General features: G+C 33.5%; 1 protein-coding gene across 1 annotated transcript in view; it reads left to right on the top strand.

Annotated features, from left to right (window-relative positions):
- The first annotated feature begins 6,216 nt into the window (after nt 1–6,216).
- The window catches only part of LOC126742564 (calcium release-activated calcium channel protein 1-like), a 91,713-nt gene continuing 83,816 nt past the window's right edge, over nt 6,217–14,113 (top strand). The window contains exon 1 of the mRNA XM_050449285.1: nt 6,217–6,362. The gene's annotated coding sequence lies outside the window, so the exon portion shown is untranslated. The remainder of the gene's footprint in view (nt 6,363–14,113) is intronic.

The raw sequence follows: 14,113 nt of genomic DNA, 5'->3' as shown, positions 1-14,113 counted from the left end.
TGACAGAACAAATTTTGAGCACTTAATAAAATAAATTCTGTGAACTGATTAAATCGTTTTTTTAAGCACCTTTTCACACCTTTACTCTTTATAAGTCTATAAACTTACATTTTTATACACGACTATAGGATACCCATATGACATACTTCAAGTATGACTTCGATAAATATTCACTATTACCAGACATTTTGGCTCATTATTCGCTGGTACTTCAATCTATTTAATTATTTTGGCACTTGAATAGACATTTTAATGCTGCTCACAATGATGTATCACACGATGGGGATTCCCATTTGATGTATCAAAGTGAGGTTAGCTGGAGGTGAGGAGGTAATTGACAGAACTTTGTCAAATATAAAATTAAACGTGAACCCTCTATATCAAGATTGATGTGTTTTATTTTTTAAAGAAGTGTTAAAAAGAAAACGAGAATATTCTAACATAAGTGTTCATTTTTTGGCGTATTTACTTGATTTCTATCACAACTCATCTAATCGTAAATTGACTTTGTTTTATTTAAAATTTTCTAATTTTTACATACCATAAAAAAATTAAATTTTTAATTTTGGAAAAGAGCGCTATGAATAAGCTAAAAATGTTAAATTTGGGTCAGTCTACATACAATTTGACATTTCAAATTTTGTTAATTTCTTTCTCTGCAGTTATTTGTATGCGGATTCTAATAAAAGCTACAGCGTATAAGTTAAAAATGTTTTAACAGTTAATTTTTTTGACGTTATGCAAAGAAGTTCTAGTTCTAGAGAATCAAAGTGTATTTCCTCTATTTATACTTTTATTGCCTGTTTAAAGACATTAGTCATGCTGGTCTGATGGATCTCGTCTTAATCGTAATATACTTTAGAAAACGCTGACAACTAAAAATAATAATTTATGTCCCTATATATTGCAAATCATCAAGTTCAAGACAAAGCTCATTTTCTAATGCCCCATAAAAATCCGCGCCTGCAGTTAAAAAATAATTCATCAACGTTGCCGCGATTGACGGATCTCGTCTTAACTGAAATACAGCATACAGAGGAAGGCGGCTCGAGCGCCACCTAGAGATTTAGGACGGAACACATGCTAGTATATAATATACATAATCGTGCCAAACGAGATCCGGACAATTTTTTGAAAAAAGTCGTTTTAGACCTTTAGCATTTAAATGCGACCTATATACACGTGTTACAAGGCGAGATCCGAAAACGGATCTCATCTTGAAAATCGGATCTCGGGTTGTTGTTCGTATAACAAAAATGGATCTCAGCTTGTAATCGGGATATATATATATATATATATATATATATATAGATTTTTAAAATATAGTCTTACTTTCTGTTTAAATTACTTAATTATCGTCACAGTTGTTACTATACGTTCATCTATATTTCCATTTGTATTAATACAGAAATAGTTTATAGGTAAACATAAAAGATTAACAAAACCTAATTTTGTTTTACAAAATGGCAATATTTGATCTGGCAACATCCTTGGATCTCACGTTATGCGGTGACTTTAATGATATACAAGGTCGGATCTCGAGTTTTACCATATATTTAGTGGATCTCGGGTTGATATATATACATGGTATATATAAAGGGGTTGAAAAAATCTACCCCTCTCATGATCCCATTAGTTGAACCACTTTGTTAAATATATTAACAAATTATTGCTTCCATATATTAAGGGCTTCAGGTGGATCTCAGGTAGTCCACGATATGATCGGATCTCGACTTGATAGAAAGAAGTGTATATATATATATATATATGATATATACACAATCTTCAAAATCCACAGATCTTTCAAAATCCGGTGTCAAAATAGAGGATTTTGATACCGGATTTTGAAAAAGCGGAAAATTTTACGCCCGGGCATGTATTGAGGTATGAGGTTAAAGTAATCCCGAGAGGTCAAATAATGACTTCTTAAAAATCTCGCGAGGTCAGTGGTAAAAGAAAACAAATAAAGGTCATACCCCAGGTAAGTCTTAACGAGGAACCCAACGGTGACCTTGGATTTGACGTTGAACCTCATTTTCAAGGTCATTTGAAGGTCGACCTCATTTCTTCAAATGGAAATCCTTATTTTTGTTACCGGATTCGAAAGAAGCGAGAAATTTCACGTATGTATAAGGTGTGTTGAATAAGGGATGTAATTGTGACCTTCAATTTGGCTTTGAACTTGACCTTGAAGGTTATTTGATGGTCAACTTTTTTTTTAAATAGGAACCCCTATTTTTGACACCGGCAATCGATAGAGCGGGAAATTTTACGTTCAGATATGTAGTAGTTAGGTCGCAGAAAAACTTTGATCTTGAGGGTTATTTACCCAAGGTCATTTACCCTCAACAAGGTATTGAGATACCTTTAAATATTTTTTCGATCGGTAAAGTTTCTCTTTTTTTAGTTTTCAACGAGGAATCCGGTAGCCACTTCAACTTGAATATCGTCCTTGAATTGTCGAAACAATGGGCTGCCAAGGCAGTTGTGCATATAGGTCTCCTGATGGACCCGTCATGCCTTACCGGGGGTTACCAGAGCCCAACGGCCTTAGAGAAACCGATAAGGCTATCTGGTCTGAAGGACTTAAAGTCACTCGGTACACTGAAAGTGTTACCCAAGTATTTGAACCTGGCGCGCGTGAGTGCTGGGCACTCCCCGACTACATAGTCAATGGTTTCATCCTCCTCACAGCACCATCGGCATTCCGGGTTGTCCGCAATACCGATAGTATGGAGATGGCTTCTTCAGTGCCAGTGACCGGTTAAAAGACCTGTCACTAGCCGAATTTCGCGTCTTTTTAGGCGTAGTAGATTTTTGGTGGGACAGGCAGAGGGCCCACCTATGTGCGCTTTGGCCTGTCTCATACCAGGAGACTCAGTCCATCTTCGGTGGGTCCACTTGTCCAGCAGACCCTTCATTGACGCGACCGCAACGCATTTGGCGATACCAACTATGGGTTCCGGCCCCATCGGCACATTCACGGATCCCAGGCTGGCAAGAAAGTCCGCTTCCTCATTACCTGCATGGCCTGCGTGGCCAGGTATCCAGACGAGCTGGACCCTACATCCAACCTGTACCAGTTTTTTCAGGACTTATATGCACTCTAGTACAAGCTTGGAGCTTACCTTTGCGGCCGTGATAGCCTTAATAGAAAAACACGACTGATTCTAGCAAATTTACAATAAATGGAAAATTTGCGAAAAATTTCAAATTGAAAGTTTACCGTTGCAACCAGGAATTTCACAAAAAACAGTAGGAAAAACTATTTCTCGTTTTGAGCAAACTGGTAGTATCAAAGATCGCCCTAAAAGTGGAAGGCTTAAGATAGCGACTGATGAACAAACCTCTTTGAATGTGGCATTATCATTCTCCTGGAAACTCCTGGAACCTCCATCAGACAAGTATCTCGGGAAACTAATGTTTCTAGGACTTCTGTTCATAGAATTATGAAACTGTTGAAATTTCATCCATATAAAATCAAATTGGTACAAGAATTGAATGAGGATGATTTCGATCGAAGACTGGAGTTTGCAGAATTAATAATGAACCGTATAGATGCGCGACACAATTTTTTAAACGAAATAGTATTTTCCGATGAATGTACTTTTCAGTTGTACTTTTCAGATGGCAACGTTAATCGTTACAATTGTAGGTTCTGGGCATCAGAGAATCCACATTGGTTTTTGGAATCACATACGCAAAATCCACAAAAACTAAATGTTTAGGCAGGTATACTAAACGATAGAATAGTAGGGCCGTTTTTTATAAAAGGAAATTTGACAGGAGAAAAGTACCTAACCATGTTGAGGAATGAAATCGTACCTGCAATAAATGAGATTGCCGGTGACAATTTTAACACCACTTACTTCCAACAAGATAGGGCTGCCCCTCATTATGCAATAAATGTGCGTAATTATTTAGACGAAACATTTCCAGGACGAGTGATTGGACGCAGAGGAACTATTGAATGGCCTCCTCGTTCCCCTGACATGTCGCCACTAGATTATTTTTTATGGGGCTACGTCAAAAACAAAGTGTATGCTACAAAACCTGCAAACTTGGAGGATTTACGACAACGTATTATTGACACGATGCAGGCAATCCCAAATGATATGATTCAAAGGGCAGTTTCAGCATTTTATGATCGCATGGAGCATTGTCAACTTAAAAATGGAGGATATTTCGAGCAAGAACTTTAAATGGTAACTCACGATTTTTGAAAGATTTTTCATCTTGCCTTCACCGACTGGACACTAGCCTGTCTTGCCTTCACCGCCAGGACACTAGACTGTCTTGCCTTTACCGGCCAGACACTAGACTGTCTTGCCTTCACCGGCTGGACATTAGACTGTCTTGCCTTCACCGGCTGCACAGCCGACTGTCTTGCCTTCACCGGTCGGACATCAGACTGTCTTGCCTTCACCGGCTGGACAGCACCTCACTCGTGAGAGGCAAGGGGACTCACGTTAATGAAGCACTCCAAAGGAAACAGATCTTACTACGTCCACGTCGTTGTTTCTGGGTAACGCTAAAAGTAAGAATAAGGACGAGATTCAGATCATCATTTTAAAAAAATACTGTCTGAATGTAAAATGGTTTCCGGTACAAAAACTGGGATTCCCGATTTTAAAAAAAAACAGTTGACCTTGAAATGACCTCGACGGTCAAGTGTAGGTCGAGTTGGAGGTAATGTTGAAGGTGGCTACTGCATTCCTCGTTGAAAACTAAAAAAATAAAAACTTTACCGATCGAAAAAATATTTAAAGGTATCTCAATACCTTGTTGATGGTAAATGACCTTGGAGTAACCCCTTAAGATCAAAGTTTTTCTGCGACCTAATTACTACATATCTGAACGTAAAATTTCCCGCTCTATTGATTGCCGGTGTCAAAAATAGGGGTTCCTATTTAAAAAAAAAGCTGACCATCAAATAACCTTCAAGGCCAAATTGAAGGTCACAATTACATCTCTTGTTCAACACACCTTACACATACGTGAAATTTCTCGCTTCTCGAATCCGGTAACAAAAATAAGGATTTCCATTTGAAGAAATGAGGTCGACTTTCAAATGACCTTGAAAATGAGGTTCAACGTTAAAACCAAGGTCACCGTTGGGTTCCTCGTTAAGACTTACCTAGGGTATGACCTTTATTTGCTTTCTTTTACCACAGAACTCGCAAGATTTTTAAAGAAGTCATTATTTGACCTCTCGGGATTACTTCAACCTCACACCTCAATACTCAAAAATAGGGGTACCCATTTTAAAAAATCGCTTTGACCTTCAAATAACATTGAAGGTCAAGCTCAAGGTCAAGTTTAAGGTCACCATCAGTTTAAGGGCACCGATTGATTCCTCAAAAATTTGTATTTAAAGATTTTTTCTAGCGCCCATATTTCCCAAGATTGTTGGGTGTGTCCATACTTTTGGGACACCCTGTATATATATATAAACATATATATGGGATTGTGGATGTGCAATTGTAAAATTTTGTTGTGTTAATTTTGCCTGCGTCTAAGACCTCTTACTTATATATATAAATGTTATTTTTTGTTGGCAACACTAAAAATGTTCAGAATGACTAACATCAAGAAGACACACCAAAAATGGCGGCTATTTTTGGGTACGTGGCCTTATACATTAGCAGTTTAGGTATATTTATGACTCCAATAAATCAAGAAGAAAACAAGAAATCTCCGTAGCCATACTAACTTTAATACTTTTTCCACTTATAAATTTGATATGACCAATAAAAATGTACCTTAGTTATATTAATCATTAAAAATTGTTGCTTTATTTATGTACTTGGTAATTGAACATAATCGATATTAGGATTTATTCGAGTAATGAATAGAGCATTTGCCTTATTTTAATAAAAATAAAATTAAATGGATAAATAAAATCCTACACTGCCCTAAATAAGTTCAGATATGTATTTTATAAGAATGTTATTTTATTCGTTACCAACATCCGACACCTCATATTGGAACATCCTTTATAACCCCTTTTTTGGATGGGTTCTCTCGAGATATTGCAGCCGGTTTCATTCATATTAGTAGTAGTAGTAATAATAGAACTCCAAGTTGATATTAAAAGTTCTAAATATTATTAAATTCACCACCCAAAATAAGCCCAGACTAATATCTCATGATCAAGCGCACGCGTTAGCTAGATTACATTTAGATTAGATCCCAGCCCCAGCAGTTTAAAACGGTGCATCGCGACGGCGGCGTAAGGCGTCGTTTTCTATTGTTTACATAGTTATCACGACGGCGGTGTCGGAGTTTTTCCAGTTTTGTGGAGTATAGTTATACGGGATTATCGATTGCCTTTAAGCTGGATACTTCAAATTCTATATCAGGTGGGGTGACTTTTATTTGAAAATGAAAAACAGTTTTGATTTGGCAGATTTTTCATATTTAATTGGTCATACAGCTAAAAATAGGATTATTTTATAATTAAATGAAAGCAGCAAATGCACTGTAATTAATTTGTAGGTAAAATATTAATTTGTATAAAATAACAGGATTAGAAAGTAACAAAGTCTTATATTTACATATTACTGGAGCTGGTATAGATTATGAGAACAAATCTTATAAAAAGGCACAAGGCATTTCTTTCTTTTAATTACTTTAAATAGGGGAATGGTAGAAATAGAATTTCGTTGTATTGAAATTTGTAGAAATAGAAAGTCTAGGAACAAAAACAATAAATTTCATAAAAAAATATTTTTCCGATATAAATTTTCTTTATGTGGTACTTTTTCACAGGAACACGAAATCCTTCATAAATCCCCAAAAAAAATAATTTAAATATTAAATCATAAAACAGTTTTAACACTAACCAAAACTCTTTATTTTTTTCTTGACACAGCTAATAAGTCGACAAGAATGTTAGCATCTTCTGGAAAATATTAAAACTAAAACTATACAGGGTGTTTCAAATTCGACCGTCAACATGGGGATCTCGGAAGCCTTAAGAAAAATCGAAGATGGTTAAATTGGGACAAAGTTAAGAATTTTTGAACTTAATAATATGCTGTTTAAAAAATTTAAAAATTCCGAATGGTTTCGAAGATATTTGAAGAAATCCGAAATTTTGAAAAAGCGATTTTATTTTTTCTGAGCTTTTTTCTTATCCGATTTTAAAACATTTGGCACTTATGCATTACTACTTTTTTCGTGTTACATGATGGTGTTCTTAGATTTTTAATAAGACGTTTCGTCTTTTGCCAACCATAATTAACTTTGTTTTTTCTTATAACTAAGTCCAAGCCTAAGTCTAACCTAAGACCAAGCGTTTTTGACTTATTCTCTTTCAAAATTTTAAAATTTTAAAAAAAGGTCATGAAGAAATGGAAAAATAAACTAATTTTTAAAACGTTTTATTCTATCGAAAACAAAGTTCTTGCTGCACATTTCGAAACATTTCGGGTATTATTCGACGTATTTCTTGACGGATACGTTGTTTTGAATCATCGAGATTTGCCGGTTGGCTGTTAAATACCTCAAATAAAGTATCCCCATAAAAAAAGCCTAGTGATTTTAGATCGGGTGAGCTTGGTGGCCACTCAATCACACCGCTTTTTTCCAATCCACCTGATTGGGAAAGTGTCGTGTAAGTAAGTTCGAACGTCCACAGCAAAATGGGAAAGCACCTATCTTGTTGGAAACAGATATTATGATGTGGCAAATCCGGACGCTTTATCTCGCGAAAAAGGGTAGCCAGAGATGGAACAAGTTCCTGTTCTAGAAAACTCACGTATCTCTTACCTGCTAAATTTTCTTCAAAGAACAAAGGCTCGATAATAATGTCACCAACAACGCCAGCCCACACGTTTGTTTATTCGTAGTAGTATGATTTTAGTATTTTAAGAACACATGTTTTTTGAATATCCTTTGCTACCTGCCAAGATGCTACATGCTGATTATCTTGACCCGTCAATAAAACTTTTAACTGCTTATTTTCATCAAGTTGAGGATGACCACATGTAGGAACATCTCTTACATGACCAAATTGACTAAACTTCTGTTCAATCTTGCTAACTTTCGATTGCGATATTGGCGGACGATTGGGATATTTTTTATTAAATAACTCTATTAAAGTTTTTTTAATTACTTTAATAACTTTAATTAAAGATCTTTTTAATTTAGCAAAAAAAAGGCCGCTATAAAAAAAAAGAAAATCGGAAAAAGATAAAATCGTTTTGAAAGCGGCACTAAATTGGTAGCTAAATGCCCTACAACTTTCCCCATTTAACCAATTCTCTATCTCTTATAGCTTTCAAGATACCCATACATGTACATCCAATTTGAGCCACACTGTATCCAAAAGATTTAAATATCTTTGACCTCTCAGTGTTTGGTTATAAATAAAGAGCCCAATAAGGTGATTATCTAAAAACAAATATAGCATTTTACTTGAAAATAATTTTATGGAGTAGGTAATTAACTTACCGTACATTAAATCCAAACCTTACTTGTAGCCTACGTTCAGCCACTTCATGGGGATTCTCAGTAGCCCAAAAATGACGATTATGCCTGTTGAATACTCCACAGTTGCTAAAAAACGGTCCAAATAATTTTCCTGCTGAAATTAGGTATTTCTTGGCATTGCCTTACAAACCAGTTTGAAAATTCTAATCGTCTTAGGTAGTCTGTATTCCTTAAACCTTGAACAATAGTAGGCTTATATGGACTATATTTATTTTTTTGAATGGTAGTCCTTGGTATATTCATATCAGTTGCAGCTTTTCGGGTCGATATATTCGGGTTATACAGGGGGTTCCTTAAAGACGTGCTAATATTTAAGGGGGTGATTTCTGGACCCATTTTAAGAAAAAAGTTTAAAGTCCTAAACGTCTTAACTTTTGAGATACAGTAATGTGAAAATTTTTTATGAAATTTGGTATACTATTCTAAAAACATTTGCTACTTTTTATTTTATACTCATAGAAGAAATAATTTTTTTAAATTTTAAAATAGGGTGCTTGAAATGAATGCGTTGAAAATTTTAGTTTTTAATCAAGTTATCACGGAAAAATAGTTTTCATTGCATTTTATGACTTTACGCGACTATTTAAAATGTCCAAACTATTAATTTTCGCATTTACTTTATTTTTTAAATAGCATATTATTGGGAGCAACTACTTTTAAAATGCGGTTTCTTTTTCCTAATAATTTGATATGATTATTTTTTAAATCGGTTGATAAATATGCCCATAAGAAGAAAAAAACTATTTAACCAAAATGAACGAACAGTAATGACACGCCTGCTTATTTTTTTCAACTGACATAATATATCATATTTTGTGAAACGTCATATTACTATTTGAGAATAAAAGAACAAATTTTTCAATGCAATTTTTTTTTTCATCTTAATACTACATATTTTATTTAACATTTACTTAACATGACATAGGTAAACAAACTGAAAAAATATGAGGTTTATGAATTATTTTAATATAAACTTTTTATATGTATTGTTGGAAACAACCACCTTCTTGTCTAATGAAAGTACGTATGCGCGGGAATATAGCGTACGGCAAAGCAACCTTTTCTTCATTAGTAAACATTTCAAACATCAGCAAATATATTTAAATAACAAATAATAATTGCGCAAAACAATAATTGCGCAAGTATATAATATGTCAAATGAAAAATAATTGAAGAACGCATCAAAACGCAGCCTATTGAAGAAATTAAAGCCTTCTATGTTATTTTTATTAATTAAATGCGTTTATTTATGTGACTTGAGTTTATACTAACGATTTAAGTTATAAAATGCAATGAAAACTATTTTTCCGTAATACTTGATTGAAAATTAAAACTTTCAACGCATTTATAGCACCCTATTTTAAAATTTAAAAAAATGATTTTTTCCATGAGTATAAAACAAAAAGTAGCAAATAGAATATCATTATTTTTAGAAAATTATTTTCTATCGAAATACGTAATAATATACCAAGTGTCCGATTTAAAATAAGAAAGTTAGTGTCTCTTCCTGTTAAACCGGAAGTGATGGTAAACAATAGAATATGTCAAAAGATGCTCTTATAACTATTCTATCGATATACCAAATTCCATTTGTTTATGTTAAAAAATAAAAAAGTTATTAAGTGTTCCCTTTTTCCTATATATTTATATATATACCAGGTGACTGGTATGACTCCTGTCGGAGCATCATCAGGCCTAGACCTACACAGATCACATTACAACTCTCAAAAACAAAAACAAAGGTAAGGACACAAAGTCACGGTCTCATCCAATCTATATAATTTCTTAAAAAAGCTTAAAAGCTACACGTGTTTCGCTCCTGTCGGAGCATCATTAGGCCTAGACCTACACAGATCACATTACAACTGAGAGGAGCGAAAGACGTGTAGCTTTTAAGCTTTTTTAAGAAATTATATAGATTGGATGAGACCGTGACTTTGTGTCCTTACCTTTGTTTTTGTTTTCGTTTGGTCTCTTAGAGAAAAATGGATGATATGTTTCTATTTCTATTAGATTTAGTTTAGTTTTAATCTTTTCCCGAACAAGCTAGTATCACGACGCTAGGGAACGGAATGGCCAATGAAGAGTACATTTTGTGTTTGACAAATTCACCGATTTTTGTTTTAAATAATATTAGTGGTCAATATTTCTTGTTCCAGATTATTTTAAATAAACCAAGCCATAAATCGACATTTTAGAAGGAAAAACATAGTACTTAAATATAAATTACTTAAAAAACTAGGTGTCGAGGGGCACACCATCTTCAGTCGATCAAAAAAATAATTATTCATAAAATTTTTGATTTCGCATTCGTCAGATGTGATGAATGCAAAAATATATTTTCTGATATTATTATTTTTTTGTTTATTATTACAATACGCTTCGCGTATTGTAAGAACGCACCGTACATAGTTGGGTGATTTTCGGGACCCTGCGTCACATAAACGTTAATAACTTTGCTTCTATGGCGAATTTTTTTTTCTGGTTTTCACCGTTATATGTGGGAAGGTTAAGGCTACGTGACGGTGTAGATTTTTCGCGAAAACAGCCGCTGCAGAGGTTTGTGAAAAACTGACTGAGCCGAATTTTCTGAAACTCACAGACGTCAAAGCCCTTCATGGGAAGCAGTGCAGAAGGGGAGCTTAAAAAAAAAAACCCATTGGAAGTCGGATTTTTCTGTGAATGAAATTTGAACTTTTTGCGCGGTACCTCGCGGACATAAACATTGGTGGGGCCTTAACGGTGACCTTCATGATGATGCGAATAAAACAGCCCTTTTCTACGTGAATGTAGTTATCTTTTTTGTTAAAACAATTTTTTTCAAAAAGCAACTGCTTCCGAGATAAACGAGCTCAAACGTAAAATTATTTTTTTTTTTTTAAAAAAAAGTGCATTTTTCGAGAAATTATTTTTTTTTTACTAGTAAAAAATTTTTTTAATTTTTTTTGTTTACACTGTTTAAAAGCCTAATCCTTTAGGATTAAATAGAAGTATTAATCATGTCGCTAGGTATTATACAGGGTGAGCTGTGTTAACAAATATGAACCCCTTTTTGAGCCTTTTTTTGACCGATTTTTTCTATTTTTCTTAATAACTCTTTAATGGCGGCACCTAGACATTTCAAACTTTCAGCGTTTTAATAACTTTTTAAAAGCTATTTTTCGACATAGTCTACGGTCTTCTACGTAGAGCGGTTTTTGCTCTACACCTTTTTTTAACTTTGACGCTTTATACCGGCATACCTATGACACCTACGAAAACCATTTTTTTTCTGAAATCACCGGACACTATCTGGCTATAATCTACTAAAAACCATTTTTCTTCAAATGTTACCGTTTTTCCGCAACGAGCTGTTATTTAAGAAAAACCCCCAAAAATAAGCCGTTCCAATCAACCAGTCATACCCTCGAGACACAGGGAGCCAGCTCATGGTGCAATAACGTTGGCGGTCCAGCACTAAATTGACCCAATGTAAAGGCATACGGACGACGTCACTATCGAGTCGCACATGGTCAGATGTAAGCGCGGGGTTTTCGGGGTATTGTGGCGGCAAATTCGGCCCGTTTGCGCTACGAGTTAGAGTAGGAAAAGCGGTTTGAGAGAAGGATGGAGGATGTCTGGCAACAATTATAAACGCGTCGTGTTCGTCTCGTGACGTCATGAGTTATTTTATTAATGAATATTATTAGTATTATGGGGACAATTTTACGCGGTTTCTTGATAAATTATTAGGATAAATAAAACGAATATAAATATTAATAAATAAATATTTGAAATATACAGAGGGTATTGATATTATGGAACATTTATGAGGATAATAATAGTATATAAATAGAATTATACGGCGGGTTTTAAGGTTTTAAGGCATTTATAAAAAAAATAATATTTATAATAATAGTAATATTAATCTTCAGCATGTTAATAATATATAATATAATAATATAATAATACTTTAGCATGTTGATAATATTTATAAAAATAGTAATAATAATTTTATTTTAGTTAGGGTTCTTTTAGTGGGGGTTGCTAAATTGGTAATAAATTTATATTAATAGTTTATCAATTTAGAAAAAAAAGACATTGATGCGGTGTCAAAAAAAGGTGTATTTTTATATTTTTTTTACTATATTATTGAGATCACGGCTTTCATAGCTTCAATTCAATAAGTTGATACATTTTTTATTCGTTTTTTTTTTCTTTAAATTTTTTTTATTTTATTATAATTGCCTTTTAAAATAAAAAAAAAAAACAAGAAACAAACCACTTTTTCCTATCCTAATACATTGCTTCTTATGGGACCTGATCTTCCTCTTTAGATTGTGACGCTCGTATGAATCGTGGAAAAATTAGTCATAAAGCTTTTTTACTAGTTTTTGAATGGTCTTTAACCAGAAAAAAAAAATTTTGAATTCGGAGCATATTTTGAAAAAATGGTCATTTTGACCCGGATTTTGTTCGAAAATCGAAAAATGCAAAGAAATAGGTTTTCCGTTCATTTTAGAGTCAAATCGGTAATAATCTTTTTTAAAGGTACTCTGAAGTAGTGCAGGATAGAAAAATAAAAAATTGATATTTTTCCATAGGGCTCTTGATAATTCGATATTTATGTTTTACAGTTTTTTTCAATTTTCTCCGATTCTATGATAGCTAGAACCGATTCGTTTTGACATACGGATATCCCGTAATATTCCCGAGAACTTTTGTTTGAAACAAAAAGTTCTCAGACTCACAGTTAATTCAGAAAAAAATAAAAATCATTTTTTCGAAATTTTTCGTGGGTATACCCCTTTCGATTTTCGACCAAAAAAAAATTTTTTTTTTTATTGAGTTTTTTTACTGGAAATTGTTAGTTTAGGGCTTACTTTAAAATTTGCCATTAATCATTTTAGGAAAAAAAAATTGTACAGTGGGAAAAAGGAAGTTTTCTTTTGTTTTTCCCACATTTTTACTTATATCTCGGCTTCTATAGCTTCGATTCAATTCGTTTATGGTTTCTTTTATTTCTTATTCTTCTCCTGTCAATTCTTTTAATACTTTATTACTATTGGCTCTCAAAAATAAAACTGAAAAATCAAAAAAATCCACGAAAAAACATGAATTCTTATGGGACCTAATCTTTCTCTTTATATTGTGGCACTCCTTTAAATCGTGGAAAATTTTGCTATTAAGCTTTTTTACTAGTTTTTGAATGGTCTTTAACCAGAAAAAAGAAATTTTAAATTCAGAGCATATTTTGAAAAAATGGTCATTTTGACCCCGGATTTTGTTCGAAAATCGAAAATTGCAAAGAAATAGGGTTTCTGTTCATTTTAGAGTCAAATTGGTAATAACCTTTTTTAAAGGTACTCTGAAGTAGTGCAGGATAGAAAAATAAAAAATTGATATTTTTCCATAGGGCTCTTGATAATTCGATATTTATGTTTTACAGTTTTTTTCAAGTTTCTCCGATTCTATGATAGCTAGAACCGATTCGTTTTGACATACGGATACCTCGTAATATTCCCGAGAACTTTTGTTTGAAACAAAAAGTTCTCAGACTCACAGTTAATTCAGAAAAAAATAAAAATCATTTTTTCGAAATTTTTCGTGGGTTTTCGATTTTCGACCAAAAAAAAAA

The sequence above is a fragment of the Anthonomus grandis genome, chromosome 11 (assembly GCF_022605725.1).
Source record: "Anthonomus grandis grandis chromosome 11, icAntGran1.3, whole genome shotgun sequence".
Classification (NCBI taxonomy): Eukaryota; Metazoa; Arthropoda; class Insecta; order Coleoptera; family Curculionidae; genus Anthonomus; species Anthonomus grandis.
This window is presented reverse-complemented; position numbering and strand designations above follow the sequence as displayed.